The sequence below is a fragment of the Rattus norvegicus genome, chromosome 18 (genome assembly GCF_036323735.1).
Source record: "Rattus norvegicus strain BN/NHsdMcwi chromosome 18, GRCr8, whole genome shotgun sequence".
Lineage (NCBI taxonomy): Eukaryota > Metazoa > Chordata > Mammalia > Rodentia > Muridae > Rattus > Rattus norvegicus.
This window is the reverse complement of record NC_086036.1, coordinates 32,687,977-32,711,193: the sequence shown is the minus strand read 5'-3', so window position 1 is coordinate 32,711,193 and position 23,217 is coordinate 32,687,977. Positions and strand designations below refer to the sequence as shown.

Here is a 23,217-nt window from a genome sequence, read left to right as displayed (position 1 = left end):
AGGCTACCCTACCGGCACTGGCCTAGGCAGAAATACCCAAGTAGCCTGTTTATCAACCCAGGCACTTGACAGACCCAATTTTTTACGACTTCAGTTCTATCGGCAGTAACACCAAGAAAATCATTTTCTTATTACCTGGAGTCTTAAGGATGATTTAGATGAGATAAACCGAATGGAGTGGGTGGCATACAGCAATCTCAGAAAATACTTGCCAGTTTTACCACGAGTAAAATTAAGCCCTCATCTAAAGTCTGCCTCAGAGCAGTCAAGCTCTTAAAGGAGAGACTCTGTGTAAGAATGCAGTGGTCAGTGAAGAGGGCTCTGGGAAGCCCCTGCATCCCTTTGGTCTTCCACTATCCTGTGAACCCAGCAGCTCCACTTATTACTTACACACACGGAAACACTAAGACCCATAGAGCCATAAATGCCACTTAATAGCATAAATGCTATTCATAGTTTGCTCCTGGAACGGCTGGGCTTTGAGACAGATGTCCCAAGTATTATAACCAAGTCAATTGACTGCTTCCTAAAACAATTTGCCTGTCTGTAAAATTCTTGATTCTCAATATACTATTCACCTGTCAATTTCTCTTTAATTCCTGCTCATCTCTCCTAAAAATGTTTGCCTCTGGACAGCTATGGCTATATTTTTTAAGTACCTTACTACTACACATAACTCCCTTATGTTTCCCAATAGCTACTAAATCAACTTCCTAACTTCCATGGTGAGTGTTCATTATTGGAGTGCTAATGAGTCACCCAAGGAACAGCAAAGAAACTCAGCAGCACACAGCATCTTAGTAATAACTTCTAAGCACCTGGATCTAACCATGCCTGAAACTAGTCTTGTCAATTATAAGATCCATTACATTCCCTTTCTTATTTAAGCCAATGAGAGAACTTATATCCCTATTCTCTAAGTCTTGACTCTTAAAATTATTTTTAAAACTTCAACAATTTGCAGGCAGAGCAAATATTTTAGATACAGAGTTGATGGCTCCATAAATTTTGACAAATCCACAATCATGGCAAAAAAAAAAAAGTTATAGTCCCTAGCCTTCCAGTCTCTGAACAGTCCAGGCCTCCTGATCATATATTACAGGCTGGGCATTTCAAATCACCCACTTCACTGATGCCTTAAAAATATGAAGGAAAACCAATACCCTTATAATATTAAAATAATAGGAATGCAATAAAACATTTTATTTTTAAAAACATCCACGTTTGATTTCACTGTGTCTTATTCTCATAACGAATATGCATCAGTATAAAAACAAACTAGTTTATTGCCATTTCTAATTTGGTCAAAGTAAAAATGAAACTCCTTAAAAAGTCACCCCTTGACTTCCGTAATGTCTATATTTTACATGTATAAATGATTTTCACACATGGACACTTGTCATATATTTTCCAGAGGAAGTAAAACTATTTTTCTGCAAATCACAACCCCAGAATACCTATCTCTTACCCACTCATTCAAGTCACTTTCTACTACAGGGCTGAGTAATCATTGTACTTATATAACCATTAAATTAAACTAACAATCCAATTAGCCAAAAGGAATCATAATAGCATTGATGTTTATAGCTATTCTCAGTTATTGCAAATAAATATCTTCTGTGCAACAGAGAAACCACTCAACATGAGCCAGACAGTGCATGGAAATATCTGCAAGGTAAAGGCTTTCCTTCTGCCAGGAGATATTGAGGAGAGCATTTGTCACCTCCAGTCAGTACAATCTGCCTCAGCTGCCTGGAAACAGGGCCAATTCTTGTGCTAATAGGACTCAAAGCAGGATAGTTCCAATGAACTGGACAAAAAAGGAACCGCATCATTTCAGTGTTCATCTAACTTGGTCCATTGGACAATGTTTAGAAATTAAATTTAGCAGGGAGAAAAAGAAGAAATACAAAGATAGGGAAAGGACATGCAGAAAGGGTAGGGGTGTGCACACATTTTTTTTCTTGCAACATATTTGTCTATTACCTTAAGACAAGGTGATGAAATACTTTATCAATAAGACCTGACTAGATGATAAAAATGCATGTTCTTGTTCAGGAATTCTCTTCCCCAAGGAAGTCCCTTTGGTCACAAGACTCCAAAGGAACCTTGAGTGTTTTTTTAAAAACAATTAACATCACCCAAACCCATAACTGTTGGATCCCAGGGTTCTCATGTGCAGCCTTGCACTGCAGAGGAAGCCAGGGACCTGGTGCTGCTACAGCAGTTTGCCTCCCAACGCCCCTGGGAAGAGTATGCATTTAAGTGCTGTCTGGGATTCTCCAACCTCCAGGAAAATGAAAGTATTCCCTCGCATTTGTACACTCTAAAAGAAAATTGGACAATTTAATTTTAGTGCAGCTTGTCACGCTACAGCCTACCTCATTACTTCACAAGAATATTTGAATAATTTAGGATTTGGGCAAGATAATTCATAAAACAGCTTACCGATGTTTATATATTATCTCAAAATTCAGGAAGAAGTTGGAATTGATGCAGTTCAGGTAGAGCCAATGTGAAATTTGAAAATTAAACACAGTTCATCATCTTCTTCTTGGAAGCACTCTAACTACCTTCTTCCCAAGAATATAACTGAAGCAGGAGTATAAAACTAGGGCTGAGGGTGCTGCAAGCACAGGCCCCTTGGCTGTGGCACTCCTTCTGAGGCATGCTCACGAACATTAAGGGGTCTCGAAAGATCTATCAAAGGTCAGTTCTGTAAGGTAATATATTTTAGGATCTTCCCAATTATAGAGAACAGAAGTAGCCCAAATACCCAGGTGCTTCAAATTAAACAGGTTTGCTTCTAATTTGTGAGGTTCCAACACTGGTTCGAGTCTCTCCATTGAACAAGAAAGGGGGTCCCAATTGATTGGACAGATGCGGAGAAAGAATAATTTCATTCAAAGAGAAGTCTAGCTTGATGATATTAAAAAGGTAATATTCATTACCTTTTGGAGGTTTATTAATTAATTGCTGGACCTAAGGTTTGATAATACCACTTTGTTCTTTGAATAAGCTATTTCTGAGTGTGAGGACTTCTGTGGCAATTTTGATGTCTGGCACATAATGAAGCTTTGATGAATGTCTAATGAATGAACAAATGTGCTAAAAATGCACATTCAGATATCTCAAGTTGAAAACATATTGGAAAAGATCTTAGGCCCCAGCATCAGGCCCCACAATTTGACAGCTATGAATTTTTGGATAATTTATTTAAGATCTCTGAGAGTCATCTGAAAAATAAATAAACTAATGGTTCTTTTTTTTTACAGATACCTGAAGAAAATTAAATGAAATCAGAGATGTAAAGCATGTCTCAACCTGTGGCACAAAATACCCCATTCCCTTATATATTTTGGCTACAGTGCAAGCCAGCCCCCCAATCTGCATAAACACTCCAACTAGACATTTGACTGATAAGATGATGGTTCCTCTACAAATGTAATGTAAATCAATATTTACTGATGGCTCAAGTATTTCATTAGGAAGAACACTCCAGATATAGCTGACACAGTGGAAAATGTTTATTGAGTAATGCTTCATTCATTGGAATGGAGAGTAATCATAGCACAGAAAGCACCTGGAAGATCCAATGTGACCAGAAATATTCTGGAAAGAAGGAGTTTTCCAATGCAGGACTTAAAAGTTAACAAGTAGATGAGTTCTCTAGTATAAAACTGTTCTTGAACTACTTAAAAGCAGGACAGAAAGGCACTAGTATTTTTAAACTAAATGTAGGGAATGTGGGAAAATCAGTTTTTCAAATGTCTACATCCAAATATTTGACCATTTTACATCTTGGCAATATTAAGAACCAATCAGGCAGAGGGAATGCCTGAGGTGTCCCAGCTCCCACGGAGCCCTCAGTGGCGCAGCAGTTCTTACTGAGAAGAAGTAAGAGAGGAAAGACTACAAAATATGCCTCCTCCATGAAAAATTCAAGGCCAGCTGAGTGAGGCATGACTTAGCAAACTCACAAAGTGCTTATGCATTTTTAAAGGAGGCATCTCTGTAATCTACCCACACTTCAAATTCCCCACCTGCTAATGGCTGTGAGTACAATGTTGTACATTACAGAAACAGCTGGGAGAGCTGTTCGTCCATGACCCCTCCATCAATGATGTAGGAGCCTGCCAGTCTGGGTGAGAGGTGGCCAGATTTAATTTATCAAGGCTGCTAAAAGACACTCTTGGTTTCACAGTTGAAAAGTCAATAATGAGCAAATTGATGTTTTTGCTAATCCCTCTGACCCTTTAAAATATATTGAATAGTAGAGATTAGGAATAGGTAGGTTGTGCAAGCTTCCGGGCAAAAAGAGTCCTTAAACTTGACAACCATCATTTCCTGCTCCTGGTAGACTTTTCCACTCAAGGGTGTTATGTAGGCCAAGCTGGGATGTCTATTTAATAGGTAGTATGTATGAGCAAGAAAAGATGATTATACCATCTACACATCAACCAGGAGAGCAGACAGACGTTCCACCAGTAATCTTAACAGGGAGAAGTCAATAAAAGTTGCAGAGTGGCAGGATAAGACTAACACTGAGGAGATAGTAAGGAAGATTGGGGGTCAAAGCTACTGGCCTTGCATCTGCAAAGAAATATAGAGGAGTATGCAAATGCCTAAAATCCTAGAAGAGGCATCTGCTAGAGGGGGGTCCAGATGCCTGAGGACAGGCTGGTGCATTGCTGGTGGAAGCCTGGCAGAGAACCTGACAGAGATCCCTGACCTCTGAGGATCATGAAGGAGTAACAACTACTAAAATCAATGGCTCAAGGGTAAAGCAAAGCAGATGTAGCTTGAAGCAAGCCAGGGGTCCTTCCCAGTTACATGTCTCCTGCTTTCCTTCAGCGTTCTCTACTGACAAAATCTAACAGGAAGACAGTTGGGTAAATAAAGAGCATCCTTGAGTGATTGGTTACTCTGTGTGGCAGTCACAGTCCGGGCATCACAAAGCATAGCACAGAAGGGGAGATGTGGAGCAGAGAGGGTGCCTTCATAACCAGCATGTGGATGCTCTGAGCGATGAAAATGGATGAAAGATACCTGTCGGCCAGGTACAATCTATTCTGCAGAAGAGTTAAAACATGACAATAAGAGAGCTGTTGTCTCACTTCAGCTCCCACTCTCTCTCCCGTTTTACACTTTAGGGTTTTGAATTTGTTTTCCCCTTGCCAGCAACACACACTCTTCTACTCTACACCTGCTTAGCTCACATCATATCATCACAGGCTCTGCTGAAATAGAGCTTCACAACATAAATTTATCTAATTCCCAGCACAATTTAAGCTCATCCTAATCTCTAGTGCCTGGCTTTCATAACGTCATATATGTAGAAGCCTGTCATTCTGTCTGTCTCTCTATCGCTCATGGCTCTGTGTGTGTGTGTGTATGTGTGTGTGTGTGTGTGTGTGTGTGTGTGTGTGTGTGTGTGTGTGTTCTTTCAGGTATTGATTTAATGGCTGTTTACCACACGAGGCTGTGGACTATATCAATGATGTTCTGAATTCTACATCACACACCACACCAATACACACAAGTCAGGCTGTGATGATGTGTTGGTATGTAGTAGATGCCCAGTAAATGTCTACATACAAGACAAATGAATTCAACAGAAAACTGGTGGTTTTTATATAAGGCATAGTTTAGAGGGGTGTGTGTGTGTGTGTGTGTGTGTGTGTGTGTGTGTGTGTGTGTAAAACAGAGAGAGGAGAAAAAGATGTGTGTGTGTCGGAGAAATCCATTAGGAATAACTAAAGGCCTCTGACTTTTGAAGGTCATTAGAAGAAGTACTATCAGGAGACATCGGATAAAAACTGGCTGGCTTGATGGAGATCAAATATCATGTCCTATCCAATAAGTTCAAAGTGCCTGATTTTCGTTATGACTGTGTGTGTTTAATTTAACCATCATGCATAATCACTTGTTAATATAAAGAATACTGTGGATTATAGAAATTACACAGAAATCAACTTTCCTAGCCATTCTATCTATGGTCTGTACTAACATAACGTACCTATTTGGTAATGTTCAGACACACCTTTCTACCTCAGGTTTTTAATCTGTTGGGGTGTAGAACAATGTAGTAATTTGAGTAAAGATGGTAATCCTGAATTGTGACTCCCTGGTCCAGTGCCTTGCTTTTTAAAGCAGCTTGTGATAACGTGATTATTCTACTTTCAAAGATTGATTGTTCTTTGATTCCCTTCTCCCTCATTTTATTTCATTTTAGCTCCCCCACCTCTTATTTTAGTTAAGATCAGACTTGATAACTCTAACCCTGAAGTTATCATTCACACAGTCAAAGTTCTGTGGCCCGCACTGACCTTCTTCCTAGCAGCCTCGATTCATCCTAGAGATTTGCTGTGCTTTTCTTCACCTTTTTTTGTGAACTAGAACATATCTCCCATGACCCAGCAAATGGCTTAATCAATACCTAGTCCACAAAGAGAGGATTCATGGCTCTGATGTGAATAGAGTTCCATAACATTATGACCACAGTGGGTGATGCAGGCCCAGTGTGTGAATCAGGCTAGGTGGATCTGAGCCCTCACTGGGACTGTTCTGCTGGAACATATGGGTCATAAATGCTGTAGTCTGTGGGAGGTTGCCAAACTGGGAAAATATGAGTCTAATAGCCATCTTTCTACACCAGCTGGGGAAGACATTTAGGGAGCAGGAAGCCAAGGGAGACAGGAAAAGCTGAGAAATAGAGAGAAACATCCCAACACTTAGCAGAATCTCAATTTGGCCCCAGGGACAGATTTATAATTTTATAGGCCTGAAAATTCTTTTTGCTTAATCTAGTAATTTCTGAAGCTTATAACAAGGTTCTTGAATGCTCTATCAAACTCATATTAATACACTTAATATCTATTAACTTTATTCTATTATCTGAATGTGCATGTACACACACAAACACACACACTCCCATCACTAGTGATTCAGAAAGTAAGAACTACTACTAATGCAAAGCTGTCTTGAGAATGACTTCTTTCTTCTCTGGGTGGGATCTTGTTTATCTCATTATCCCTAACAAATCTAATTGACATTTATTGCCAAACTAAATCTATATCACCATCTGTTTGCAAAAGAGCTCTAGTCATGAACAAGGTCATAGCTATCCCTTCAAATCAATAAAAATAATAAAGAGATTTATCATCATCATCATCTAAAACTAATTGATCAAGAATTATGCATGTGTCAGTTACTGAGCTCAACAGTTGCCATATTTAGGCTTCATAATAGGCCATTAAATAATACTAGTCTCCTTTGCTTTCCATGAAGAAGAATGAAGCTTAAAGTAAAAATTAACCCCATCTAAAGCCAAAACCTTTTTTAAAATCCATTCTCTGTTGGGGTCTCTCTCTCTCTCTCTCTCTCTCTCTCTCTCTCTCTCTCTCTCTCTCTCTCTTACACACACACACACACACACACACACACACACAAATTCTGCAAGAATTTATGTCAACAGGCTGAAAGGGTTAAACTAACTTACAGTAACTTGAAAAGGCTCCATGGTCTTGTGTCTTTGGTGCTTATAATTGTGTAAGAAATTTAAGCTTCTTTCCACTTTGTTACTTGAAATATTGGTACAGGACTAACTCAAACATAAAGTATATTGGTTCTCTAGCTGATGTGTGCGATAGTTCATATTCTATTTCATGTATTCTCTTACTGAGGTTGCTCTGGTCACAACCAATAGGGTTTGAAGTATGCACTTAACTAGCTCATTGAAAAGCTCTTTGTGACATAATAAAGATATAACATTTGCTAATGCCACTCAATAAATATTAAACAGCCAAACAGTACATGATATCTTCTTAAGGGGGTGCATAAGACAATAGCATGATCATTTTGTGGGCAAATGAAGACCTAAACTTTGTTTTTTTCCCATGTTTCAAAAGGAGTTAGCTTATGTTAGAGCTAGAGAATCCATGGATCCTCTAAGCAACACAGATGAAATACAAGAACTGTCACAAAACATACATGAGTCATGCATCACTCTGAAGGAAGCCAGCATTAAGCTGAGAACCTTGAGAGTAGGAGATGATCACATGAGAAGTCCAGCCAGGAGAAGATTCAGAACCCAGATGGCCACATAGATAGTTGAGAGTCAGCATCCTAGTAAGATGGCAGTAATCTAAAGAGCACTGTGGGAATCTGCCCAGAGCCGGGAAAGGGACCTGAGGCAACAGACTGGAAGGCCAATGTGTAAAAAACCCAGCTTTGGACGGCACCATAGGTACCACTGGGATGATGTGTCCTGGGGACAAAATGTAGATAAATCAAATCCAAACGGAAAGGATTTTCCATCCAAATAGTTTATCTCTGGAATAGAAAAATAAAGAGGAATAATGTTTTCTAGGAGAGACTGTTGTTCCTTGCAGTGCAGGTAGCTGTACAGGACAGAGTAATTTGGAAAAGGAGGATTATTGCAGTGGGACCATACCTGATGAAAAAAGGTAAGGAAGGAGAGAGAAAGAGGGAGATGAGAGAGGATGGAGAGGAGGGGAGGGGAGGGGAAAGAAGGCGGAGGGGAGGAGAGGAGAGGAGGGGAAGGGAGGAGAGAGAAGAGAAGGGGAGAGGAGAGGAGAGAGAGAAGAGAAGAAGAGCAATTGATAATTACACTGACCTACATCTGTACAGCCTGTGGAGATGCTATGTTTCATGCTGCCCTGCATCCTGCAGCATCTCACTGAATTCTCCAGCCTGTGAAGAGAGGAGGCTACGATGCTTTTCTACCTCAGTTATTCCTCCAGAGAACAGCAGGCAGTCATTCTGTCTGAATTTTCCCATAAAGAACATCAAATGGCCTCTTCTGAACTGTATGTATTCTTGACAGAAGAATACTTCTCAGAAATCTAGGGTGAATTAGCTTATCACAATTCTCAGGCTCCACAGAGACAGGAGCCCAGAAGCACATATTAATGGGTAATGACTGATAATTGTAATTTATTTTTACAATTCTCATTGAATTACTGAGCTATGAGCATCTACCACATGTCCATTGCGATGCTAGGTGATGTGCAAACATTTTTATTTTATTCAGCACACTGAAGAGAGATTTTACCTTAGCGTTCGGTCTGCCTAGCTTCTTATGAGGTGCCTGCGGCACTGCAGTCTGAGGGGCAGCTGGGTCTAAACTTCAACTTTTCTGGAAAATTCCTTCTCAGTCAAGACAGTTGACTCTCTAAGTGTTCTTCAATGTGCCCTGAGAGTATGTATGTGTAGATACATGTATTCAGATTTGAGAAAACTTAACGAATTTGGTCCATAGCTCACAAAGCCACTAAGAAACCAGTCTGGAATTGGTTTGCTTGTTTTAGCTTCAACATCCCTGACTTCACCCCATTTTGCTGCTCCGATGAAATGCTGCCTTTTTGACAGGAACTTATCCAGCAGTCTCCTTTCCCCATTAACACTAAATTTAAAAGAAGCCCAGTGAATCTAGGCAAGGGAAACTGAGCTGTATTTTCACTTTTTAACCAAATGGGAAGAACACCTCATTTTCTTTAACCAGGCTGTCTTCTGATGATAACAGAAGAGAAAGCCTTGCAGAATTTAGCAGCTCTTCCTTAACCTGTGTCTTTGCTAATTGGATGGTAATTAATTGCTATTCTTTTAATTAGGATTCCAAAATGGGCTAAGAGTGGAGCTAAGCACCAGTTTCTCCAGACAGCTACAATCTATAAGAAATCCTGTCACAATAATAGAGCTTTAAATGGAATGTTTACTACATGCCATGTGTTGTCTTATGTAGTCTCCTCATAGAGGCTCACTTGAGATCTGCAGCAGACCTAGTGTGGTGGTTTGAATAGGTTTGGCCCCATAGACACATATGTTTGAATGCTTGGCCCATGGAGAGTAGAACTAATAGGCCTGGCCTTGTTGGAGTAGGTGTGGCCTTGTTAGAGTAGATGTGTCATTGGGGGAACAGAGTTTGAGAGCTTTTTCTCTTCATCTTTATTAACTTGGGTATTTCTTATTTACATTTTGATTGTTATTCCCCTTCCTGGTTTCCCAGGCAACATCCCCCTAACCCCTCCGCCTCCCCTTCTATATGGGTGTTCCCCTCCCCATCCTCCCCCCATTACCGCACTCCCCAAAACAATTACGTTCACTGGGGTTTCAGTCTTGGCAGGACCAAGGGCTTCCCCTTCCACTGGTGCTCTTACTAGGATATTCACTGCTACCTATGAGGTTGGAGCCCAGGGTCAGTCCATGTATAGTCTTTGGGTAGTGGCTTAGTCCCTGGAAGCTCTGGTTGGTTGGCATTGTTGTTCATATGGGGTCTCAAGCCGCTTCAAGCTCTTTCAGTCCTTTCTCTAATTCCTTGAATAGGGGTCCCGTTCTCAGTTCAGTGGTTTAATGATGGCATTCGCCTATGTATTTGCTGTATTCTGGCTGTGTCTCTCAGGAGAGATCTACATCCGGTTCCTGTTGGCCTGCACTTCTTTGCTTCATCCGTCTTGTCTAGTTTGGTGGCTGTATGCTCAAGCTCCTCCCAGTTGGAAAACAGTTCCTTCCTTTTTTCCTACTGATCAAAATGTAGAACTATCAGCTCCTTCTCTTTCTCCAGGTCTACCTGCATACTGCCGTGATGATAATGGACTAAACCTCCAATGGTAGAAACAAGCCCCAATTAAATGTTTTCCTTTATAAGAGTTCCCTTGGTCCAGCTACATTGGTCTCCTCACAGCAATAAAACCCTAATTAAGAAATCTAGGAAAAATACTTGACTATCTTTTGCTTGGTGCAACTTATCTCATAGCTGCACAAAATGCAAAGTTATAGGACTGCCCCTTTAGCTATGACTTGAGCAATGTAACCTGTCATTATTTCCTTGCTCAGTTCACTTAAAGCATTCTTTCAAGTAGTTTGACAGATGTGACTTGTGAGCAATAGAGCAAAGAAACGTGGCCAAAGTCATCAGCACTTTAATTTCCAGACTGGAGAGGACATAAAATAAATAATCTGACAAGTTATAATCACGGGAATGTTAGACTGAGAGTTACTTGAATTCTTTCTACCTTATCTGGTATCCATAAATTTTATTCTGCAATGAGTAGATTGATGGGCATGTGAGTTCCTTCTCCATTCTGCTTCCTATTTATCAAATACTTACTTTCTTTGCATTGGTCATTAAACCCTTACTAATAGACCCTTAGCTTTAATATCCAAGAATTGAATGGGAAAGATTTTAAAAAAGAATCAAAACAAGAATTCCAAAGAAAGAGTTGTTCTTGTGGCTGGACTTTGCATCCTATGCACTTCCACTTTGGTCAGTCAGAGTGTTTATTTTCTTTCTCATATCTTGGTGAGTCTAAAACAAGAATTACTGAAAAGGGAAGTTTAATTTTAATTTAAAACTTCAAAGTTGGGGCTAAAGAGATGTCCTAGCTATTAAGAGTCCTTTCTGCTCCTCCAAAGTATGTGAGCATGGGCTCCTGCACTCACATCAGACTGCTCAGTACCGCCTGTAACTCTGACCCCTGGGAACACCCTCCTTTGCCCTCGTCTGGCAACTATGCACACATGAGATACACTCCCATAGACACAAATATACATCAATAAAAAAATAAATATTTTTTAAAACCTCCAGAGTCAGGCAAGATTTTGATCAGACTGCTGAATTTGTAGTTATTGAAACCTTCAGTTAAGACACATTGATATCCATGATCCAAAGAGATGGGGATCCAAGTCTGATATAAAAAGAAAGAGACGGCCCGCAGCAGCTCTCACCCAACCGCCAGGTCAGGTGGGCACTCCTGAGGCTGCAGAGCAGAAGAGACCACCAACACTGCTCACCCCTGCCTATATCCCTGGCCCAAGAGGAAACTGTATAAGGCCTCTGGGCTCCCGTGGGGGAGGGCCCAGGAGCGGCAGGACCCCTGCCTGAGACACCACCGGAACCTGAAGGAAACAGACCTGATAAACAGTTCTCTGCACCCAAATCCCGTGGGAGGGAGAGCTAAACGTTCAGAGAGGCAGACAAGCCTGGGAAACCAGAAGAGACTGCTCTCTGCACACACATCTCGGACGCCAGAGGAAAAAGCCAAAGACCATCTGGAACCCTGGTGCACTGAAGTTCCCGGAAGGGGCGGCACAGGTCTTCCTGGTTGCTGCCACTGCAAAGAGCCCGTGGGCAGCACCCCACGAGCGAACTTGAGCCTCGGGACCACAGGTAAGACCAACTTTTATGCTGCAAGAAAGCTGCCTGGTGAGCTTGGGACACACGGAAGCAGAATTCCTCTAGGACCAGGCACGTTCTGTGTTTACCGGAAGTCCCACACCCGCGGATCCCGGCCCGCAGCAGCTCTCTGCTCCCAGACCCCGTGAGAGAGAGACCCAACCGCCAGATCAGGTGGGCACTCCTGAGGCTGCAGAGCAGAAGAGACCACCAACACTGCCCACCCCTGCCCACATCCCTGGCCCAAGAGGCAACTGTATAAGGCCTCTGGGCTCCTGTGGGGGAGGGCCCAGGAGCAGCAGGACCCCTGCCGGAGACACCACCGGAACCTGAAGGAAACAGACCGGATAAACAGTTCTCTGCACCCAAATCCCATGGGAGGGAGAGCTAAACCTTCAGAGAGGCAGACAAGCCTGGGAAACCAGAAGAGACTGCTCTCTGCACACACATCTCGGACGCCAGAGGAAAAAGCCAAAGACCATCTCGAACCCTGGTGCACTGAAGCTCCTGGAAGGGGCGGCACAGGTCTTCCTGGTTGCTGCCGCTGCAGAGAGCCCATGGGCAGCACCCCACGAGCGAACTTGAGCCTCGGGACCACAGGTAAGACCAAATTTTCTGCTGCAAGAAAGCTCCCTGGTGAACTCAAGACACAGGCCCACAGGAACAGTTGAAGACCTGTAGAGAGGAAAAACTACACGCCCGAAAGCAGAACACTCTGTCCCCATAACTGACTGAAAGAGAGGAAAACAGGTCTACAGCACTCCTGACATACAGGCTTATAGGACAGTCTAGCCACTGTCAGAAATAGCAGAACAAAGTAACACTAGAGATAATCTGATGGAGAGAGGCAAGCGCAGGAACCCAAGCAACAGAAACCAAGACTACATGGCACCATTGGAGCTCAATTCTCCCATCAAAACAAACATGGAATATCCAAACACACAAGAAAAGCAAGATCTAGTTTCAAAATCATTTTTGATCATGATGCTGGAGGACTTCAAGAAAGACGTGAAGAACTCCCTTAGAGAACAAGTAGAGGCCTACAGAGAGGAATCGCAAAAATGCCTGAAAGAATTCCAGGAAAACATAAATAAACAAGTAGAAGCCCATAGAGAGGAGACACAAAAATCCCTGAAAGAATTCCAGGAAAACATAAGTAAACAAGTAGAAGCCCATAGACAGGAGACACAAAAATCCCTGAAAGAATTCCAGGAAAACATAAATAAACAAGTAGAAGCCCATAGAGAGAGGACATAAAAATCCCTGAAAGAATCCCAGGAAAACACAATCAAACAGTTGAAAGAATTAAAAATGGAAATAGAAGCAATCAAGAAAGAACACATGGAAACAACCCTGGATATATAAAACCAAAAGAAGAGACAAGGAGCTGTAGATACAAGCTTCACCAACAGAATACAAGAGATGGAAGAGAGAATCTCAGGAGCAGAAGATTCCATAGAAATCATTGACTCAACTGTCAAAGATAATGTAAAGCAGAAAAAGCTACTGGTCCAAAACATACAGGAAATCCAGGACTCAGTGAGAAGATCAAACCTAAGGATAATAGGTATAGAAGAGAGTGAAGACTCCCAGCTCAAAGGACCAGTAAATATCTTCAACAAAATCATAGAAGAAAACTTCCCTAACCTAAAAAAAGAGATACCCATAGACATACAAGAAGCCTACAGAACTCCAAATAGATTAGACCAGAAAAGAAACACCTCCCGTCACATAATTGTCAAAACACCAACCGCACAAAATAAAGAAAGAATATTAAAAGCAGTAAGGGAAAAAGGTCAAGTAACATATAAAGGCAGACCTATCAGAATCACACCAGACTTCTCGCCAGAAACTATGAAGGCCAGAAGATCCTGGACTGATGTCATACAGACCCTAAGAGAACACAAATGCCAGCCCAGGTTACTGTATCCAGCAAAACTCTCAATTAACATTGATGGAGAAACCAAGATATTCCATGACAAAACCAAATTTACACAATATCTTTCTACAAATCCAGCACTACAAAGGATAATTAATGGTAAAGCCCAAGATAAGGAGGCAAGCTATACACTAGAAGAAGCAAGAAACTAATCGTCTTGGAAACAAAACAAAGAGAATGAAAGCACACAAACATAACCTCACATCCAAATATGAATATAACGGGAAGCAATAATCACTATTCCTTAATATCTCTCAATATCAATGGCCTCAACTCCCCAATAAAAAGACATAGATTAACAAACTGGATATGCAACGAGGACCCTGCATTCTGCTGCCTACAGGAAACACACCTCAGAGACAAAGACAGACACTACCTCAGAGTGAAAGGCTGGAAAACAACTTTCCAAGCAAATGGTCAGAAGAAGCAAGCTGGAGTAGCCATTCTAATATGAAATAAAATCAATTTCCAACTAAAAGTCATCAAAAAAGATAAGGAAGGACACTTCATATTCATCAAAGGAAAAATCCACCAAGATGAACTCTCAATCCTAAATATCTATGCCCCAAATACAAGGGCACCTACATACGTAAAAGAAACCTTACTAAAGCTCAAAACACACATTGCACCTCACACAATAATAGTGGGAGATTTCAACACCCCACTCTCATCAATGGACAGATCATGGAAACAGAAATTAAACAGTGATGTCGACAGACTAAGAGAAGTCATGAGCCAAATGGACTTAACGGATATTTATACAATATTCTATCCTAAAGCAAAAGGATATACCTTCTTCTCAGCTCCTCATGGTACTTTCTCCAAAATTGACCATATAATTGGTCAAAAAACGGGCCTCAACAGGTACAGAAAGATAGAAATAATCCCATGCGTGCTATCAGACCACCACGGCCTAAAACTGGTCTTCAATAACAATAAGGGAAGAATGCCCACATATACGTGGAAACTGAACAATGCTCTACTCAATGATAACCTGGTCAAGGAAGAAATAAGGAAAGAAATTAAAAACTTTTTAGAATTTAATGAAAATGAAGGTACAACATACCCAAACTTATGGGACACAATGAAAGCTGTGCTAAGAGGAAAACTCATAGCGCTGAGTGCCTGCAGAAAGAAACAGGAAAGAGCATATGTCAGCAGCTTGACAGCACACCTAAAAGCTCTAGAACAAAAAGAAGCAAATACACCCAGGAGGAGTAGAAGGCAGGAAATAATCAAACTCAGAGCTGAAATCAACCAAATTGAAACAAAAAGGACCATAGAAAGAATCAACAGAACCAAAAGTTGGTTCTTTGAGAAAATCAACAAGATAGATAAACCCTTAGCCAGACTAACGAGAGGACACGGAGAGTGTGTCCAAATTAACAAAATCAGAAATGAAAAGGGAGACATAACTACAGATTCAGAGGAAATTCAAAAAATCATCAGATCTTACTATAAAAGCCTATATTCAACTAAACTTGAAAATCTGCAGGAAATGGACAATTTCCTAGACAGATACCAGGTATCGAAGTTAAATCAGGAACAGATAAACCAGTTAAACAACCCCATAACTCCTAAGGAAATAGAAGCAGTCATTAAAGGTCTCCCAACCAAAAACAGCCCTAGTCCAGACGGGTTAGTGCAGAATTCTATCAAACCTTCATAGAAGACCTCATACCAATATTATCCAAACTATTCCACAATATTGAAACAGATGGAGCCCTACCGAATTCCTTCTACGAAGCCACAATTACTCGTATACCTAAACCACACAAAGACACAACAAAGAAAGAGAACTTCAGACCAATTTCCCTTATGAATATCGACGCAAAAATACTCAATAAAATTCTGGCAAACCGAATTCAAGAGCACATCAAAACAATCATCCACCATGATCAAGTAGGCTTCATCCCAGGCATGCAGGGATGGTTTAATATACGGAAAACCATCAACGTGATCCATTATATAAACAAACTGAAAGAACAGAACCACATGATCATTTCATTAGATGCTGAGAAAGCATTTGACAAAATTCAACACCCCTTCATGATAAAAGTCCTGGAAAGAATAGGAATTCAAGGCCCATACCTAAACATAGTAAAAGCCATATACAGCAAACCAGTTGCTAACATTAAACTAAATGGAGAGAAACTTGAAGCAATCCCACTAAAATCAGGGACTAGACAAGGCTGCCCCCTCTCTCCCTACTTATTCAATATAGTTCTTGAAGTTCTAGCCAGAGCAATCAGACAACAAAAGGAGATCAAGGGGATACAGATCAGAAAAGAAGAGGTCAAAATATCACTATTTGCAGATGACATGATAGTATATTTAAGTGATCCCAAAAGTTCCACCAGAGAACTACTAAAGCTGATAAACAACTTCAGCAAAGTGGCTGGGTATAAAATTAACTCAAATAAATCAGTTGCCTTCCTATATACAAAAGAGAAACAAACCGAGAAAGAAATTAGGGAAACGACACCCTTCATAATAGACCCAAATAATATAAAGTACCTCGGTGTGACTTTAACCAAGCAAGTAAAAGATCTGTACAATAAGAACTTCAAGACACTGAGGAAAGAAATTGAAGAAGACCACAGAAGATGGAAAGATCTCCCATGCTCATGGATTGGCAGGATTAATATAGTAAAAATGGCCATTTTACCAAAAGCAATCTACAGATTCAATGCAATCCTCATCAAAATACCAATCCAATTCTTCAAAGAGTTAGACAGAACAATTTGCAAATTCATCTGGAATAACAAAAAACCCAGGATAGCTAAAGCTATCTCAACAATAAAAGGACTTCAGGGGGAATCACTATCCCTAAACTCAAGCAGTATTACAGAGCAATAGTGATAAAAACTGCATGGTATTGGTACTGAGACAGACAGATAGACCAATGGAATAGAATTGAAGACCCAGAAATGAACCCGCACAGCTATGGTCACTTGATTTTTGACAAAGGAGCCAAAACCATCCAATGGAAAAAAGATAGCATTTTCAGCAAATGGTGCTGCTTCAACTGGAGGGCAACATATAGAAGAATGCAGATCGATCCATCCTTATCACCGTGTACAAAGCTTAAGTCCAAGTGGATCAAGGACCTCCACATCAAACCAGACACACTCAAACTAATAGAAGAAAAACTAGGGAAGCATCTGGAACACATGGGCACTGGAAAAAATTTCCTGAACAAAACACCAATGGCTTATGCTCTAAGATCAAGAATCGACAAATGGGATCTCATAAAACTGCAAAGCTTCTGTAAGGCAAAGGTAGCTGTGGTTAGGACAAAACGGCAACCAACAGATTGGGAAAAGATCTTTACCAATCCTACAACAGATAGAGGCCTTATATCCAAAATATACAAAGAACTCAAGAAGTTAGACCGCAGGGAAACAAATAACCCTATTAAAAAATGGGGTTCAGAGCTAAACAAAGAATTCACAGCTGAGGAATGCCGAATGGCTGAGAAACACCTAAAGAAATGTTCATCATCTTTAGTCATAAGGGAAATGCAAATCAAAACAACCCTGAGATTTCACCTCATACCAGTGAGAATGGCTAAGATCAAAAACTCAGGTGACAGCAGATGCTGGCGAGGATGTGGAGAAAGAGGAACACTCCTCCATTGTTGGTGGGATTGCAGACTGGTAAAACCATTCTGGAAATCAGTCTGGAGGTTCCTCAGAAAATTGGACATTGAACTGCCTGAGGATCCAGCTATACCTCTCTTGGGCATATACTCAAAAGATGCCTCAATATATAAAAGAGACACGTGCTCCACTATGTTCATCGCAGCCTTATTTATAATAGCCAGAAAATGGAAAGAACCCAGATGCCCTTCAACAGAGGAATGGATACAGAAAATGTGGTACATCTACACAATGGAATATTACTCAGCTATCAAAAACAACAACTTTATGAAATTCGTAGGCAAATGGTTGGAACTGGAAAATATCATCCTGAGTGAGCTAACCCAATCACAGAAAGACATACATGGTATGCACTCATTGATAAGTGGCTATTAGCCCAAATGCTTGAATTACCCTAGATCCCTAGAACAAACGAAACTCAAGACGGATGATCAAAATGTGAATGCTTCACTCCTTCTTTAAATGAGGAAAAAGAATACCCTTGGCAGGGAAGGGAGAGGCAAAGATTAAAACAGAGACTTATGGAACACCCATTCAGAGCCTGCCCCACATGTGGCCCATACATATACAGCCACCCAATTAGACAAGATGGATGAAGCAAAGAAGTGCAGACCGACAGGAGCCAGATGCAGATCGCTCCTGAGAGACACAGCCAGAATACAGCAAATACAGAGGCGAATGCCAGCAGCAAACCACTGAACTGAGAATAGGTCCTCTATTGAAGGAATCAGAGAAAGAACTGGAAGAGCTTGAAGGGGCTCGAGACCCCAAAAGTACAACAATGCCAAGGAACCAGAGCTTCCAGGGACTAAGCCACTACCTAAAGACTATACATGGACTGACCCTGGACTCTGACCCCATAGGTAGCAATGAATATCCTAGTAAGAGCACCAGTGGAAGGGGAAGCCCTGGGTCCTGCTAAGACTGAACCCCCAGTGAACTAGTCTATGGGGGGAGGGCAGCAATGGGGGGGAGGGTTGGGAGGGGAACACCCATAAGGAAGGGTAGGGGGGAGGGGGATGTTTGCCCGGAAACCGGGAAAGGGAATAACACTCGAAATGTATATAAGAAATACTCAAGTTAATAAAAAAAAAAAAAGAATCATAAAAAATGGAGTTCAGAACTAAACAAAGAATTCACAGCTGAGGAATGCCAAATGGCTGAGAAACACCTAAAGAAATGTTCAACATCTTTAGTCATAAGGGAAATGCAAATCAAAACAACCCTGAGATTTCACCTCACACCAGTGAGAATGGCTAAGATCAAAAACTCAGGTGACAGCAGATGCTGGCGAAGATGTGGAGAAAGAGGAACACTCCTCCATTGTTGGTGGTATTGCAAACTGGTACAACCATTCTGGAAATCAGTCTGGAGGTTCCTCAGAAAATTGGACATTGAACTGCCTGAGGACCCAGCTATACCTCTCTCGGGCATATACCCAAAAGATGCCCCAACATATAACGAAGACACATGCTCCACTATGTTCATAGCAGCCTTATTATAATAGCCAGAAGCTGGAAAGAACCCAGATGCCCTTCAACAGAGGAATGGATACAGAAAATATGGTACATCTACACAATGGAATATTACCCAGCTATCAAAACAATAACTTTATGAAATTCATAGGCAAATGGTTGGAACTGGAAAATATCATCGTGAGTGAGGTAACCGAATCACAGAAAAACTCACTGATAAGTGGCTATTAGTCCAAATACTTGAACTGCCCTAGATGCACAGAACACATGAAACTCAAGAGGGATAACCAAAATGCAAATGCTTCACTACTCCTTCTTTAAAAGGGGAACAAGAATACCCTTGGCAGGGAATAGGGAGGCAAAGTTTAAAACAGAGCCAGAAGGAACACCCATTGAGAGCCTGCCCCATATGTGGCCCATACTTATACAGCCACCCAATTAGATAAGATGGATGAAGCAAAGAAGTGAAGGCCAACAGGAACCGCATGTAGATCTCTCCCGAGAGACACAGCCAGAATTCAGCAAATACATAAGTGAATGCCAGCAGCAAACAACTGAACTGAGAACCGGACCCCTGTTGAAGGAATCAGAGAAAGGACTGGAAGAGTTTGAAGGGGCTTGAGACCGCATATGAACAACAATGCCAACCAACCAGAGCTTCCAGGGACTAAGCCACTATCCAAAGACTATACGCAGACTGACCCTGGGCTCCAACCTTATAGGTAGCAATAAATAGCCTAGTAAAGGCACCAGTGGAAGGGGAAGCCCTTGGCCCTGCCAAGGCTGGATCCCCAGTGAACGTGATTGTTGGGGGGAGGGTGATAATGGGGGGGAGGATGGGGTGGGGAACAACCATATAGAAGGGGAGGGGGAGAGGTTAGGGTGATGTTGGCCTGGAAACCAGGAAAGAGAATAACATTTGAAATGTAAATAAGAAATACCCAATTTAATAAAGATGGAGAAAAAACAAAAAAAAATGGGGTTCAGAGCTAAACAAAGAATTCACAGCTGAGGAATGCCAAATGGCTGAGAAACACCTAAAGAAATGTTCAACATCTTTAGTCATAAGGGAAATGCAAATCAAAACAACCCTGAGATTTCACCTCACACCAGTGAGAATGGCTAAGATCAAAAACTCAGGTGACAGCAGATGCTGGCGAGGATGTGGAGAAAGAGGAACACTCCTCCATTGTTGGTGGGATTGCAGACTGGTAAAACCATTCTGGAAATCAGTCTGGAGGTTCCTCAGAAAATTGGACATTGAACTGCCTGAGGATCCAGCTATACCTCTCTTGGGCATATACCCAAAAGATGCCTCAACATATAAAAGAGACACGTGCTCCACTATGTTCATCGCAGCCTTATTTATAATAGCCAGAAAATGGAAAGAACCCAGATGCCCTTCAACAGAGGAATGGATACAGAAAATGTGGTACATCTACACAATGGAATATTACTCAGCTATCAAAAACAACGAGTTTATGAAATTTGTAGGCAAATGGTTGGAACTGGAAAATATCATCCTGAGTGAGCTAACCCAATCACAGAAAGACATACATGGTATGCACTCATTGATAAGTGGCTATTAGCCCAAATGCTTGAATTACCCTAGATCCCTAGAACAAACGAAACTCAAGACGGATGATCAAAATGTGAATGCTTCACTCCTTCTTTAAATGAGGAAAAAGAATACCCTTGGCAGGGAAGGGAGAGGCAAAGATTAAAACAGAGACTTAAGGAACACCCATTCAGAGCCTGCCCCACATATGACCCATACATATACAGCCACCCAATTAGAGAAGATGGATGAAGCAAAGAAGTGCAGGCCTACAGGAGCCGGATGTAGATCGCTCCTGAGAGACACAGCCAGAATACAGCAAATACAGAGGCGAATGCCAGCAGCAAACCACTGAACTGAGAATAGGTCCCCTGTTGAAGGAATCAGAGAAAGAACTGGAAGAGCTTGAAGGGGCTCGAGACCCCAAAAGTACAACAATGTCAAGCAACCAGAGCTTCCAGGGACTAAGCCACTACCTAAAGACTATACATGGACTGACCCTGGACTCTGACCCCATAGGTAGCAATGAATATCCTAGTAAGAGCACCAGTGGAAGGGGAAGCCCTGGGTCCTGCTAAGACTGAACCCCTAGTTAACTAGACTATGGGGGGAGGGCGGCAATGGGGGGAGGGTTGGGAGGGGAACACCCATAAGGAAGGGGAGGGGGGAGGGGGATGTTTGCCCGGAAACCGGGAAAGGGAATAACACTTGAAATGTATATAAGAAATACTCAAGTTAATAAAAAAAAAAGAAAGAAAGAAAGAGAACAGTGCACATAAGAAAAAGGACAGTAAAAATCCAGAGACTAAAGGACACATTGTCAGGCATGTCAATACATGTCTGCCAGCTCAGCACTTAGGAAGCTGATGCAAGAGCATCACTGCAAGTTAAAAGGTCAGAGAGAGCACTGCGAGATGAGGACAGTGATGTGCATTTGTGGAGCTCCTGGTGTACATGAGGCATAGAGCTCCATGCTGTCCTTGTGTATGTACATACTAGAGCCATAATGAAGACATATACAGCATATGAGACATTAATGCAAACAAATGAGACAGTACCAATAAAAGTGAAAAGCAGAGAAAGGAATTTGATTATTTTTTTTCTCGTAGCTGGGACAAAACACCTGGTACAACAACTTAGGGGAAGAATTTATTTCAGCTCATGGTTTCATGGCAGAGAAAGCACAGCAATATTCATCATTACAAAACCACCTTTTGTCTATGGCAACAGAAGGCTGAGGCAGCGTCTATATATCTCAGCACTGCACCAGGAGGCAGAGACCCCTATCCTCTGTCTATAATTCTCTAACCATGTCCCTACAACCTACTACTGTATTTGTCCAAGGGAGTCCCACAAATCTAAAAGGTTCTCTACCTTTCCAGAAGAGTGTTACCCACCATGGGGACAGAGAAAACTGAGCATTTAGCCTCTCCCCACCAGGAAGTACTGTGTACAATCTCATATAGTTCCTAGACAAAGCTGAAACACGTGACAGCATTCAAAGTAGAATTCTAGGGAAATAAAATGAAATTCTGGTGCTTGAAGTGTCTTTAAGGGAAAGGGGGGGATCCAATAATCTTCGGGAAAGAAGTAGCATTTGGATCTAGATAGGGTAAAAGAGTAAGGGTTCTGTAGTGGAGGTGTGAGGAGACACGACCTTTGGATATCTGGGAGGAGCCCATAGGTAACTGGTGAATAAAGACAGGGTGGCAAAAGGTGAGAGGCAGGTAGAGCTACAAGACAGAATACAGTCTTCTTAGGGAGAACTAGGGAACCATTAAACAGTGATCAGATTATGAATGTTTCAGATGAGAGAAGTACAGACGACTGTAAGAAAGGGCATATACGTCACAGACAGGTTAAAAGGCTCCTACAATGATCCAGGTAAGAGAAAAGGAGAGCATCGGCTACTGGTTCTGAAAATGGAGAGCAGTTGCCCACTTCCGGAGCTGCTGAGAAGACATAAGTTACAGACATGGATGAGAGAAGGGAGGCATAGAGAATGTTCCCCACAGTTCCTTCGTCCTATCACTCTTGTTCCCTGAAGCATGGACCCTGGAAGAAGAGGATCGGGGAGTGGTGGGGGAAGAAGATAATAGGTTCAGTGTGCAAATGTGGGGAATGGCAGACTATCCCAAGATAAAAATACTGCCACAGAACCCTGTAAACATGACTTCAAACTGATTCTTTTCTGTGGTTTGGCACTGTCCATCCCCGTGATAATGCAGTATGGTCCAGAAGACCATACTGAAGACCTCAGAAGACCATACAGAAGACCTCAGAAAATTGAATGCAAGCAATGTGTGTGTATGTGGGAGTATGTGATATAAATGTATTTAACACTATCCTTAGGTTAATTTTATCTTTCATTAAATCATAAATTTTAA

The 23,217-nt window shown here is 41.6% G+C and overlaps 1 protein-coding gene across 5 annotated transcripts in view; it reads right to left on the bottom strand.

Annotated features, from left to right (window-relative positions):
• The window catches only part of Kctd16 (potassium channel tetramerization domain containing 16), a 294,623-nt gene that overhangs the window by 735 nt on the left and 270,671 nt on the right, over window positions 1-23,217 (bottom strand). The window lies entirely within an intron of this gene.